This window comes from Triticum urartu, chromosome 1A, assembly GCF_056163025.1.
Source record: "Triticum urartu cultivar PI428250 chromosome 1A, HENAU_Tu73, whole genome shotgun sequence".
NCBI classification, from domain to species: Eukaryota; Viridiplantae; Streptophyta; class Magnoliopsida; order Poales; family Poaceae; genus Triticum; species Triticum urartu.
Window position 1 is genome coordinate 69347923 of NC_141873.1, and position 14450 is coordinate 69362372.

Below are 14450 nucleotides of genomic sequence, written 5' to 3' on the forward strand. Positions count from 1 at the left end.
TTTAAGTTGACTCTGCAAAGATCTCACCTTGTGTCCCAGAAGTTGAAGCCTTATGGAAAGGATATGAGGAAACCTTGTGCGTGCAAGATTTGTGGAGAAATAGGACACACCCATAAAGAACACAAGGAGGAATGCCCTAATTGTGAAGGAAGTCACCCAGTTGAAGAATGCCCAACTAGGCAGATTACTTGTTTCTTGTGTGAAGGGACTACCCACTATCCTGCTCAGTGTCACATTTACCCCATGGTACAACGAACCATCCAGCAGAAGAAATAAGAAATGAAAGGAGCCCTTATGGAAATTTTAGAAGAACCCATGATGAAGGAAGAGGTGGAGGACACGCCCAAAGAAGAACCAATTAAACCCTGCACCAAGTCATGTTATTCATGTGGAGAAGAAGGACACATCTCCCAAAATTGTTTGAATGGAGATCTAGTAGAATTCCCGACGGAGGAAGTAGAGTATGAGCCACGAGAAATAGAATCCATGATTGGAACGGAAAAGTCCAGGAAGAGAAGTAGATTGGATACCAGGAATGACCTGAGTTATATCACCTGTTATAGGTGCAAGGAGTCAGGGCACTACCTCAACAGTTGCCCAAAAAGAAAACCTTGAGACTTGTCAGAAGTAATATGTTTTATTTGTAATGGAGCAGGGCACTTTGCCAGAGAATGCCCCAAGGAGAAGGAAACTTGTGCTAGATAGTTGAGTTTGCAACAAAAGAAATGGAGTAGTAGAAGTGAGAACATTTTCTTTTCTATTGAGGTGTTGAGTTGAGACATGTAATGGAAAAGCGAGAGATTGTAATCACTTGAGAATGAATAAAGTTAGCATCGTTGGTACTAATATGGATTTTATGAGTTGTTACTCTATGAAGAAGAATTTTGGCCATTCTAAGGATATGAGAAATATGTTCTATGGAAGATTTGTGCATTTTAAGGGTGGTAGTACCCTGTAAGAACCATTGACCCCTGGAAAAGATAAGGATACTCCACTGAGTGGATTTCGGACAAAATGAATACGAGTTTTGTCTCGATATGTGTGATGCCCCAAGAGTATGTGGGATGAAGTTGGAGACCGTCAGTTGTTGGACCAAATGTGATCAAGGAGTCAGAAGAGAATGTTAAGTTGATTCGAGATAGACTGAAGGTAGCTCAGTCCAGGAAGAAGAGTTATGCAAAAAAACGCAAGGAGGTAGTCTATGAAATTGGAGACAGAGCATGTCTTCGTGTGCCCCCTCTGCGAGGAGTTAAATGAATCGGAGTTAAGGGAAAGTTAGCCCCGAGATTTGTAGGACCATACTGACTTTTGGAGCGTATGGAAAAAGTGGCCAACAAGTTGGAGTCACCCGAAGGACTGTCAGGAGTTCATGATGTGTTTCACATTTCCCAGTTGAAGAAGTGTCATGCAGAGATGGCCAATATTCGCTTGTAAGGACGCTTGACCCTGGAAAGGATAATGATGTTCCACGACGTAGAGTATGGACTTCATAAGTATAAGTTTTTTTTATCTCGGTATGTGGGATATTCCACGAGGATGAAGAGATGAATTACTATTGGATATAAAGGAGGTATGATGTTGGAAATATGGATCAATGGAAACTCCATGATGAGTCCGAGTAACCACGTCTTAGTTTGGTGCATATAGAAGGAAGAAAGACATCACAATTGGATGATTTTAAGTATGCTAGGAAGCTGGAAGTTGGATGTTGGAATAATGATCAGTTGCCCCGATGATGTTTTCAAGGTTTACAAGTGATGAGATTGGCCCTAACCCACAGGCTCCAGGACCTGCCAAAAAGCAAGCACATTCTTGCTGAAGGAAAAAACCTGGAAGAAGTTTACGATTTTATCGATAGAAGATCTTATAGGAGTAACGCAAAACCTGAGAGTTGTGAAGAAACGATAGATGTTTGTCTGGCTTGCAGAATCTATGGATATATCCGAACTTAGTTCGTCGACAAGAGAAATTCTGCAATGCTTGTGAGGATGACCGAGTGTTAGTATGCGAGATTCACTAAAGCATATACAGGGTAATGATTTGGGTGCGGGATGGATTGATCACCATACCGACTTACTCTTATTATTCGCCTTGCTATATGGGATGGTAAATCTGAGTGACTTACCTATAGTAGAGAGACGACGATCAAAATACTGTTTAAACCTTAGAATGGTATAGCAATTTTTCCCTTGTATAAGGCAGCTTTTGCCAATCGTAGGTTATACGGTGAGGATCAACCCTGACTCATTTCTTGCAGGAGAAACCATAAATTGTTGACCACCATGAGATATCGATTAGTTGTTTAGTACTGGCGCCAGACCCGTCAGGTAAGAAGACCCAGTCTCGGAATAACCTTACCAAGATGAAAGGACAAAAGAATTGAGGAAAAGGTTATGCCGCTGCCGGAAGAGCCAGAGAAGGAATTATCCTTACGATCTGAGAAGACCAGCCCTGTCAATAATAAGGACAGAGTATATGAGTATTGATGGGACCGTAACAATGTTTCTAAGGGTGGTAGCACCCCAGACCCCGGTGATGATTGATGGATTTTGAAGAGACCTCAAACCCTAACCTATTTCTTTCTAGCCTCTCCGAATCTCGAGGACGAGATTCCTTTTAAGGGTGGTAGGTTAGTAACATCCCAAAATTCTAAATTTTGGAACGTTATAATAAATAGATAGAGTTGATTGATTGTTTTATTGATAGACTAAAAGTGAGTGAAATTCGAAACTTCTGAAAGTTAAATGAGAGGGAATAAAAGGACATTCCCAAACTTTCATTTTGCATTTTGATCTCCGTGAATTCAAATTCTTTTCAAATACAAAACCCTCGAGAGAAGATGATATGACTTATTCCATTTAAATTAAATGAAAGGGTATTTGAAAATTGAATTTCATTTGGAAATATTTCAATTCATAAACTTCATGCAGCTCAATGATTTTCATGAGAGAAGATAAAATGACTTCTTCAAATTATATGAAATATGAGTTGGGAGTTTCAAAGGATCAAATTCAAAGTTCTTTTGAATTTATTTTCAATTTGGAGTTATTTGAGTTTTATTCAAATTATTTTTCTCCAAAAATAAAATATATGGAAAATAGGGTAACATGATTCCCTACAACAGAAAATTGGAGAAAAATTAATTTGAAATCATTTTGGTATTTTTTAAAATGATTTTTGTTGGGTTTTAATAGACCAGTAGCACTCTTTGTTTTATCTGAATTTGTATGAATTTTATTTGACTCTAGAAAAATGTTCATCTTGTAGAAAATCTTTTTCTGAAAATTTTGATATATAATATGCCTATATCTTATTTTTGCTTATTTAGTTTTATTTATTTTGTCTGACTGGAAAACTTTTTTTTTAAAAAGGAAAAAAATCCTTCCCCGACTGGGCCGGCCCAGCCAACGCCAGGCCAGCCTAGCCCGCTCCGGGTCGTCTCCCACCTCGCGGAGGAGACCGTCGGCCGCACGCCTCCCGAGCGCCAACCTCGACGTTCGTGTCCGCTCCAGCCTCCTCTACCCCCTCCTCCAAGCCACCTCCTCCCCTTCCTATAAATCCGGAGCCCCGGGCCCCGTTCCTCTCTTCGCCGCCGCCCTTGCGCCGCGTTCCGCCGCCGCCGGCGAGATCTGCCGCCGCCACCCCGCTCCATCCCGTCACCGTTGACCGCTGCCGACGCCGCCATTCGCCTCGCCTCGCGCGCCGCCCCTCCCCGACCCCTTCGCCGCCCTCCTGGACGACCGGAGCTGCCGCCCCGGACGGACCCGAGCCGCCGCCGCCGTCCTGTCTCGCCAGGGAACGCCCTCGCCGCCACCGATTTTCTCTCTGAAAACCACCAACCCGTCGCGAACCGGTAAAACCCGCAAAAAAAACCCGATCCGGTTTCTTTCGGTTTTTCTTTTAGATCATTTTTTTGTGGTTAGTCTTATACAGAGAACGTTCTCTGTCTATCCCTTCGGAGCGAACGAATCCATCCGTTAGCATTCGGTAACGAACGTTTGTAATTTAGTCTTTTTCTTTTTCTATTTTAATTTCGGCCAGGGACATATATGTGAAGATTTTTCTTTACAGTTTAGTCCAAATCCAACGAACCCAACGCCCACGTCTTCGTTATGATCTCCTCTATCCAGTAATCCAACTCAAACATGTTTTTGAAAAGTTTAAAATTTGAATTAGATCATATTTGAATTCAAACTTCGTTTGATCATAACTTGAGTTTCGTAACTCCGTTTGAGTTGATTCTTTTTGCAAATCGAAGCTCTTGACCTAAACTTTCTGATAAGGTTAAATTCATATAATTTTGGTACTCTTAGAAATTGTTTTATGTTGCAAGAGTTATTTTCTTGGTTTTGGTGTTTTCCGAATTGTCTTCTTTGATCTTTCTAATACTTTGAGTGATTGCTTATGTGTGGTTACTATTGCTTGCTTACGATAGATTGACCGGAGTGTGACGAGTAGAACTATCAAGAGTTTTGAGTGCGAATCATCTTCATCAACATTGCAGGCAAGTTCACACTTTGATCATACCCTTTATCACCCAGTTTTTATGCATTAGTTCCAATCCTCAAACATTGCATGGTTAGGATGTCATTAACATGTGGGTTGGGAAGTAGATGATGAGGTAGAACCTATTGCCATTTTATTATCAAACCCCTGGGAGTTACTTCTACGTTATGCTTATATCGCTATGCTATGCACGTAGACGTGGACTGGTTTGAGAGAATTCATGAAAGATGTGAGAGATTATTGTTAACTAAGGTTTAACTTAAGGTGGCTACTATAATACACATCTGGGTGGATTGGTTGGGGCACCCTGGGGATATACCAGTGGACTTGCCCGGACACCTGGGGATATACCAGTGTTGTCCTAGGAGATCCCAGGGTTACCGTGTGATTATCCTATGGTTCGCCACCCAGGCTCAAAGGGATCATAAGATTATTCATGCTAGAAACTTTCGTGTGCAGCCACAAGCTATTATGGGCTCTAGCATAGTTGACTAAGTCGTGCAAACTCTTATAGTGGTAGACTAGCAGATGTAGGGGATGTAGGTGGTATGGTCTACCCGATCGTAAGGTGTTAGCGCTTCTGAAAGACTATGTCTCGGTCATCCGTCTTCTCAAACACCATGTAGTGCGAGAAACTAAACGGAGGCGATCGAGTCTTGTGGGGAAAAGTGCGCAAACCTCTGCAGAGTGTATAAACTAATCATGATTAGCCGTGTCCCCGGTTATGGACGTCTTGAGTATCTAGTACCTGGATTATCATGTGAATCTCATCACGTTACTTTAAATGAATATTGTTGGGTTTTAATGATGATGCTTAATCGGGATTGAGAATGCTGTCAACCATTCTTAATGTTCAACAACCACCATGATAGTTAAATAAAATTTATTCCTTTGTAGTAGGGAAAAATTGGCTTTTCGCAAAACCTTATAACCGTAGAGCTTTTCCACCAGCCATATATGCATGTAGTGATAGCCATTATTCATCATTGCTCTAGAGTGTGAATTTGCCAGTACATTCAATGTACTGACCCTTTGTGGCTGCAACGTCTCATGTTGCAGGATTATCTTACGACGAGTAAGCGATACGTTAGGGTTACGATTTCTGCACTCAACTTTGCCGTTGGTGTTGATGGGAATCCACAACCTTGTTACTTCCGCTATTTTGGATTGAGGTAATAGTATTTTATGTTACTTATACATGTGATTTACCTCTGTTATAAATCCTCGAGTAATGTGTGTGTCAGCATACTAATCCAGGGATGACACGTAAGCACAGAGACTTGATCCATTCAGGTCGGGTCGCTACATCAGGAGTCTGTACTACGGAGTTTTCTATCATGACATGGTTCCGCCAACCGATGTCTCATACCCAAATCATCATAAGTTGCCCACAACTATGTTATCAGTCCGGTGTTGAGAGTTCCGAGATAAATCCAAGTCCAGATGCTCAAATTGTCCGTAACCGGGGACACGGCTAATCGATTAGGTTTTAACCCTCTGCAGAGGTTTGTACACTTTACCCGCAAATTCGATCCCTCTTTTTATGTTCCCGCACTTCAGGGTGTTTGAGAACAAGATCACGGAAACATGGTCTTCTGAAGAGTTCCCCTGACCACTGTCCGGTGCTCATCCAATCCTACCGTAGTTCTACATCTGCTAGCACCATCCCAGCTAGAGTCACCACTAAGGTCAACCAAGCCAGAGCCCCTAGTGACTTGCGGTTGCACAGGTAAGCTTCCGGGCATGAAGTATTCTTCCGTCTCTTTGAGCCTAGGTGAAGCTTTCCACAAGATGTCATGGCGCTTCTCCATGCATCCCGACCATCCACTAGTTTCTCCAGGGCACCCGTCAACCGTCCTTCACCCAGTAGTGTGTATTGAATTCTTGTCTTGAGTCTTGAAGTCTTGGAGTCCTAAAGATGCAGTCCTTGACGTAGAGTCCTCCTTCTTCACACCACTCTCGTGCACTCATATCAAACCCCGTGTATTATAGCGTAGCATTAAAACTATATAACGTCTCGGGCTTGATAACAGGGAGATGGGTTCCTACCTCATGCGTTCTACTCAAGTACAAGAAATCAATATCACTACTGGAGGGATTATTGAAAGGGTGCTACTACATGCAAAAAAACATAGGTTTGAAAAACATGGTCAAAGTGAACTTGCCTGGTAAGTTGATGAAGATAACAACGCTCTCGAAAATAACTTGATAGGACTATACGCAACTCTCCGATGAAATCTATAATAACAAACATGACATTCACATAAGAAAGCAATCTAGCAAGCAAATCTAACAATAAAAAAACTCAATAAGAAAACCCAATACAAAACAAATAACACATCGAAAGAACTAATAGGGGAAAACTATAAAGAACCTACTAGGAAAACCTTTTGCCTTAACTAAAAAAATAGTTTTGTCCTAAGTAAAACTTAACAAAGAAAATACTAAACTAATAATTTTAATAGAAAATAAAATTTAAATCAACTAAGTTAATAGAAAGTATTTTTCGTAAAGTTTTACTAGCAAAAGGAAACACATAAAAAGCTAAATTAAAACTCTAATTATGCTTAAAACAAAACTAGTAAGAAAAGGAAATAAAACATTTTATTTTTCTGTAAATAAAATTTCACCCTCTATAACTACAGAAACAAATCTGAAATAAATTATAACAGCGGTGAAAATAACTTTTGAAATAATTAAAACAACAGAAAACAATAGCAAGTTAAAAATAACTTGCGAAGTGTTCTTTTCATGAAAAAATAATTTTAATAAAATATAAAAATACTCAAATTAATCCTACTGCTAGGCAAGGTCATACCAAAGCAGTGGCAAGAAGAATCGCCTAAAAATATTAATTCTAGCTCATATTATAGTAGAAATACTAATCTGACTAAAACTCATAAAAACAATTTTTAAAAACTAAAACATGGCCAAAACTATTTTATAACGAAACTTTAGGAAATTTTCAGACTAGATCTAAAAGAATCAATCAAAAACTCTAAATAACCTAAGAGATATAGAATTTACGAAACTGAAACTTTTCTGTTTTAAGAACAAACGAAAATACAAAAAAACAAACGAGCGCTATTGGGCCTATGGGGGTGAGATCTGTAACTACCAAACGCTCGGGCAAAACTTAACAATACGTACACGTGTGTTTATTTTTCTATAGAATAAAATTGATCCACTAGTTTGATCAGAACCGTAGTAAACCGCTACAAAAAACCGTAACTAAAACCGATCTAATGAAAATAAAACGATCTACTAAACCGATCTAACCTAGCACGTTTTGAAAAAAAGAAGCAAACAGAAGGAGGCACTTGCTGCTGTTGCTTACAGAGAGGTAGGTGCTCGCAGGGAAGTAGGGCGCCGACGGGGTGGTGGCTCAGGTCGCCGACGGTGGAGGCGGCGTTGTCCAGCGACCGATTTTTGTTGAAGGTGGGGTGAGGGGTCGTCGGGGACCGCGGAGACGACGAGGAGGAGGAGGCGGAGCTCGGTGCTCCGGCAGAGCGTGCGGAGTTGGGGATGCCTCTGTATATGACGAAGGAGAGGAAAATCATGTCAAAACAAAATGTGGGGGTAGACTAGGCCATTGGCCGGAGTTGGAGAAGCTAGGAGAGCTCACCGGTGTCGGAATAGACGGCGGACAGCGACGGCTGCAGCGAGATCCGAACGGCGATGACGGCGGCTGTGGATGGTTTTAGAGAGAGTTTTCAAAGGGGATCGCGAGAGGAGGGGTAGGGGTATATATAGGACGTTTTCCTTGGGGAGGAGGTAGGCCGTGGGCTAGGGTTTGGCCATTGCATGCGTGGTGGCGGCGTCGTGCGTGTGCTGACCTCCTCTGTTTCGTGTATAGGAAGTTGAAGACGAGGTGGACCCCAGCGATCAGAGGAAAGACTCACAAGAAAAAAAATGAGGGGAGAGAGGGTTACGTGGGAGAGAGAGAACGAGGAAAAGGGTGGCGGCGGCTCATGGGAGCTGGGAGCGCTTGCTAGGGCAGCTCTCGTGCAAGCCTGGGCGCTAAGGCTGGCCTGGCTCGGCCTGCTGGGCCGACTGGCCTGGCGGGCGCTGTGCTGTTTTTTCATAAACAACAATGCAAACAAATACACAAAATAAAAAACATTTTATATGGGCATATTATATACCAAAATTTTCAGAATAAAAATTCCTAAAACATGAACATATTTTCATGAAGAAATAAAATACTTTAAAAAATTAATTTTGCAATAACTTCAAACTGAAAGGGAATTTAAGTTTCAAATAAATTGTCAGACATTGTCTCTGATTTTTTTTGGAGTGTCATATTCCTCCTCTCATATTTTTTCATCAGAGAATTTGTGACAAGATGCAAACTTAAAATTAGATAGGGATTCAAATCAATTTTTTTGGGAAAGTCCTTTTATTCCCTCTCATTTGATTTTTTTTCTAAAAAGTTTCCAATTCCACTCACTTTCAACCAACCAATCAAGCATACAATCAAACAAACAAACATAAATATTTATTTAATATAACATTCCAAAATTTAGAATTTTGGGATGTTACAAACTACCACACTTAAAATGAATCTCGTCCTCGAGATTCGAAGAGGCTAGAAAGAAGGTTGGGTTGGAGGGTCGTCTTGAATTTTCATTGATCGTCACAACGGTACTGGGGTGCTACCACCCTTAGAAGCATGGTTACGGTTCTATCAAAACTCATGTACTGCATCCTTTGGGTTGGCAATGTCGGTCTTCATAGGGCTTTGCGATAACTCCTACTTTGAGGCTCTTCTGGTAGGGCATAACCCTTTCCTCAAACACGTGTCCTTTCATCCTGGTGAGGTTCTTCCGAGACTGGGTCTTCTTAGCTGACATGTCTGTCGCTAATACTAGCAACTATCGAGATCTCGCGGTGGTCAACAATTTATGGTTTCTCCTGCAGGAAAGTGGCCGGGGTTGAATCTCACTGTATATCCTACAATTGGCAATGGTTGCCTGTAAAGGGTCAATCATCCTACCATTCTAGGGTTTAAACAAGGTTTTGACATCATCATCACTCTACTATGGGTATGTCACTCAGAGTTATCATTCCAAATAGCGAGAGTGAATGATATGAGTAAGTCGGTATGGTGATCAATCCATTCCGCACCCAAATCATTACTCTGCATAAGGTTTAGCGAATCTCACATTTCTAACACTTGGGCATTCTCACAAGCATTGTAGAATTTCTCTTGTTGACGAACTTAGTTCAGATAATTCCATTGATTCTGCAAGCTGAATGAAACATCTATCATTACTTCACAACTCTCGATGTTTCGTAACCTCCTAAGGAACGTCTGCTCATCAAATCACATCTTCTTCCAAAATTTCTTCTTGCAGGGAGTACTTGATCTTTATTAATTCCTAGGCCTGTGGGTTGTGGGCCCACTTCAATACTTGCATAGCTTTAACTCATCTTTGGAGCTACAATTGTTCCATATCCCAACATTACACCGACTTTAATTCCATCTGTACTTCCTTTCTTCATATCCATCATATCAAAAACAAAACTTCAACTCATTTTGTCCAAACTCCAATCTGTGGAATACATTTTCCTTTCCATTGGTCAGGTTTCCACACAGGGTATTACCACAAAAATAAATTGTACTAGTGCATCCATAATTCATGCTCTCTTCATATCAAATCTTGTATTACATCCTTAATCACTACTCAAAATTCAAATTCCAAAAGTACTTTATTACAAATGTTGCCATCCACATAGTTTGGTATGGTTAGGCATTACTTCCATCTTTATTCATTTTCCCTACTTGAAGATGCTTCAATCCCACTGGAATTGTTCGAGGTGATCCTTGAAATCATCGATCTTCTGCTTCATCATGGTGGCCATCAGCTTCATCTCCATCATCTCTGCATCTACCTCTCTCAGGTATTCCTGAGTGTGACGGAGTCTTGCTTCAAGTATTTCTCCAATCTGACGTATGGCTTCCAAAGCAGCTTCATGAACAGAGTCGAAGAATGTTTCTCGTGGTACTTGAGAAATGAAAAAGTATTGACCCATAGTCTCTAGGCAAACTGCCTTCACACGGTGGAGGCGTAACTCGATGTACCAAAGCTCAACTCCATTCTCCATGAAAGGATAACCCTTGTAGACTACATCTCCTTCAAGATGAATATGCTTCATCATGTCCTTCAGGATCTTTGGGTAATCCTGATCACTAGTCAGGGTCATGATCATTTCCGGGCCCTTGAGAAAAGACTCGTAAAGGCTTGTCATCTGCAGGTATAAGATATAAGGGGTACTGATACTTCTCTATCGTATCTACTTTTCCAAACACTTTTGCCCTTGTTTTGGACTCTAACTTGTATGATTTGAATGGAACTAACCCGGACTGACGCTGTTTTCAGCAGAATTGCCATGGTGTTGTTTTATGTGCAGAAAATAAATATTCTCGGAATGACCTGAAACTCCACGGAACATCTTAGAATAAACAATAAAAAATCCTCGCCAAAGATGAAGACCAGGGGGGCCACACCGTTCTCACGAGGGTGGGGGGCGCCCCTACCTCGTGGGCTCCCTGTTGCGTCTCCGACTCCAACTCCACCTCCATATATTGAGTTCCGATGAGAAAAAAATCAGAGAGAAGAAATCATCGCGTTTTACGATACAGAGCCGCCGCCAAGCGCTAAAACCTCTCGGGAGGGCTAATCTAGAGTCCGTTCGGGGCTCTGGAGAGGGGGATTCGTCGCCATCGTCATCATCAACCATCCCACATCACCAATTTCATGATCCTCACCGCCGTGCGTGAGTAATTGCATCGTAGGCTTGTTGGATGGTGATGGGTTCGATGAGATTTGTCATGTAATCGAGTTAGTTTTGTTAGGGTTTGATCCCTAGTATCCATTATGTTCTGAGATTGATGTTTCTATGACTTTGCTATGCTTAATGCTTGCCACTAGGGCCTGACTGCCATGATTTCAGATCTGAACCTATTATGTTTTCATGAATATATGTTAGTTCTTGATCCTATCTGGCAAGTCTATAGTCACCTACTATGTGTTATGATCCGGCAACCCCGAAGTGACAATAATCGGGACCACTCCCGGTGATGACCATAGTTTGAGGAGTTCATGTATTCACTATGTGCTAATGCTTTGTTCCGGTTCTCTATTAAAAGGAGGCCTTAATATCCCTTAGTTTCCAATAGGACCCTGCTGCCACGGGAGGGTAGGACAAAAGATGTCATGCAAGTTCTTTTCCATAAGCACGTATGACTATATACGGAATACATGCCTACATTACATTGATGAATTGGAGCTAGTTCTGTGTCACCCTATGTTATGACTGTTTCATGATGAACCGCATCCGGCATAATTATCCATCACTGATCCGGTGCCTATGGGTTTTCCATATACCGGTTCTCGCTTATTTACTTTCCCGCTGTTACTGTTACAATCACTACAAAATACCAAAAACATTACTTTTGATGTCTTTACTTTTGTTGCCGCTACCACCACTATCATATTACTTTGCTACTAAACACTTTGCTGCAGATACTAAGTTTCCAGGTGTGGTTGAATTGACAACTCAGCTGCCAATACTTGAGAATATTCTTTGGCTCCCCTTGTGTCGAATCAATAAATTTGGGTTGAATACTCTACCCTTGAAAGCTGTTGCGATCCCCTATACTTGTGGGTTATCAAGACCAATTTCTGGCGCCGTTGCCGAGGAGCATAGCTCTATACTTTGAGTCACTTGGGATTTATATCTGCTAGACACTATGAAGAACTTGAGAGAACCAAAAATGAAGATCTATCCCTCAACTACGAGGGGAGGTAAGGAACTGCCATCTAGCTCTGCACTTGATTCACCCTCTGTTATGAGTAAGTTAGCGACACCTACATCTGCTTCTGCTATTCGTTCTGATATGTCACATGTTATTGATGATGCCACTTCTGCTATGCATGGTACTTATGATGAACTGCTTCTATGCCTGATACTACTGTGCCCCTTAGTGAATTTCTTGATGAACAAATTGCTAGGGCTAGAGAAAAAGAAATTATCGAATCTGAATACGATGATGATAGTGATGATGAAAATATGTCTGTTATTCCTGAGGGTTATCTTTTTGATATGGAAACTTCTGCCGCTATTTTTGCTTGCAAAGATAGATATGAGCTTAAGAGGTTATTAGTTAAATGGAACAAAGAATCACTTAGAGATAAAATGAGACCTGACCCTGCTTTTGCTACTTCACCTATATGTGTTCCCGATAAAGATTATGAATTCTCTGTTGATCCTGATATAATTACTTTGGTTGAATCTGATCCGTTTTATGGCTATGAATCTGAAACTGTTGTGGCACATCTTACTAAGTTAAATGATATAGCTGTCCTGTTCACTAATGATGAGAGATCGCGTTACCTTTATATACTCAAAATATTTCCGTTCTCATTAAAGGGTGATGCTAAGATATGGTTTAATTCTCTTGATCCTGGTTGTGTGTGTAGTCCCCACGATATGATTTATTACTTCTCTGCTAAATATTTCCCTACTCATAATTAACAAGCTGCTTTGAGGGAAATATACAACTTCATGCAAATTAAAGACGAGAGTCTCCCACAAGCTTGGGGGAGGCTTCTCAAGTTACTTAATGCTTTGCCTGATCATCCTCTTAAGAAACCTGAAATACTTGATATCTTTTATAATGGACTAACCGATGCTTCCAGAGATTACCTGGATAGTTGTGCTGGTTCTCTTTTCAGGGAAAGAACACCGGATGAAGCTGAAATTCTATTGAATAATATGTTGACAAATGAAAATAATTGGGCACCTCCTGAGCCAACTCCTGCTCCAATTACTGAGCCTATTCCTAAACCAACTCTGAAGAAGAGAGGTGTCCTATTTCTCAGTCTCAAAGATATGCAAGAGGGAAAGAAATCTATGAAAGAAAAAGGTATTAAAGCTGAAGACGTTAAGAAGTTACCTCCTATTGAAGAAATACATGGTCTTAATATACCGCCTTTTGAAGAAACATATCATCTTAATTATTTATTTACTGAAGAACCTCCTGATCCCAATATCCCGATACAGGTAGTAAAGGTAAATTCTCTCTATAGATATGATAAAGCTGAAGTCCCTGCTACTAAAATTGCTAGTCAATGCTTGGATGAGTTTGATAAATTTATGTATAAGCAAGACGACCTCAATGCTTATTTTGGTAGACAATTAAAAGAAAATGCTTATATGACTAGACGATTGGGTGATTATATGGCTGATATTAAAGGTGAACTTAAACTTGTTAGCAAACATGCTTCTATGGTTACCACTCAAGTAGAACAAGTACTTAAGGCTCAAAAAGAAGTGCTTAATGAAATGAATAGTAAGAAAAATGATTATGCTATTAAAGTGGCTACTAGAACTGGTAGAATGACTCAGGAACCTTTGTATCCTGAAGGCCACCCTAAGAGAATTGAGCAAGATTGTGACGCCCCTGATTCAATCGTACACTAATCATAGACGCAAGCGTGTACGATCAAGATTAGGGACTCACGGGAAGATATCACAACACAACTCTACAAATATAATAAGCGATACAAGCATCATATTACAAGCCAGGGGCCTCGAAGGCTCGAATACAAGAGCTCGATCATAGACGAGTCAGCGGAAGCAACAATATCTGAGTACAGACATAAGTTAAACAAGTCTGCCTTAAGAAGGCTAGCACAAACTGGGATACAGATCGAAAGAGGCGCAGGCCTCCTGCCTGGGATCCTCCTAAACTACTCCTGGTTGTCGTCAGCGGGCTGCACGTAGTAGTAGGCACCTCCCGAGTAGTAGTAGTAGTAGTAGTAGTCGTCGACGGTGGCGTCTGACTCCTGGGCTCCAACGTCTAGTCGCAACGATCGAGAATAGAAAGGGGGAAAAGGGGGAGAAAAGCAACCGTGAGTACTCATCCAAAGTACTCG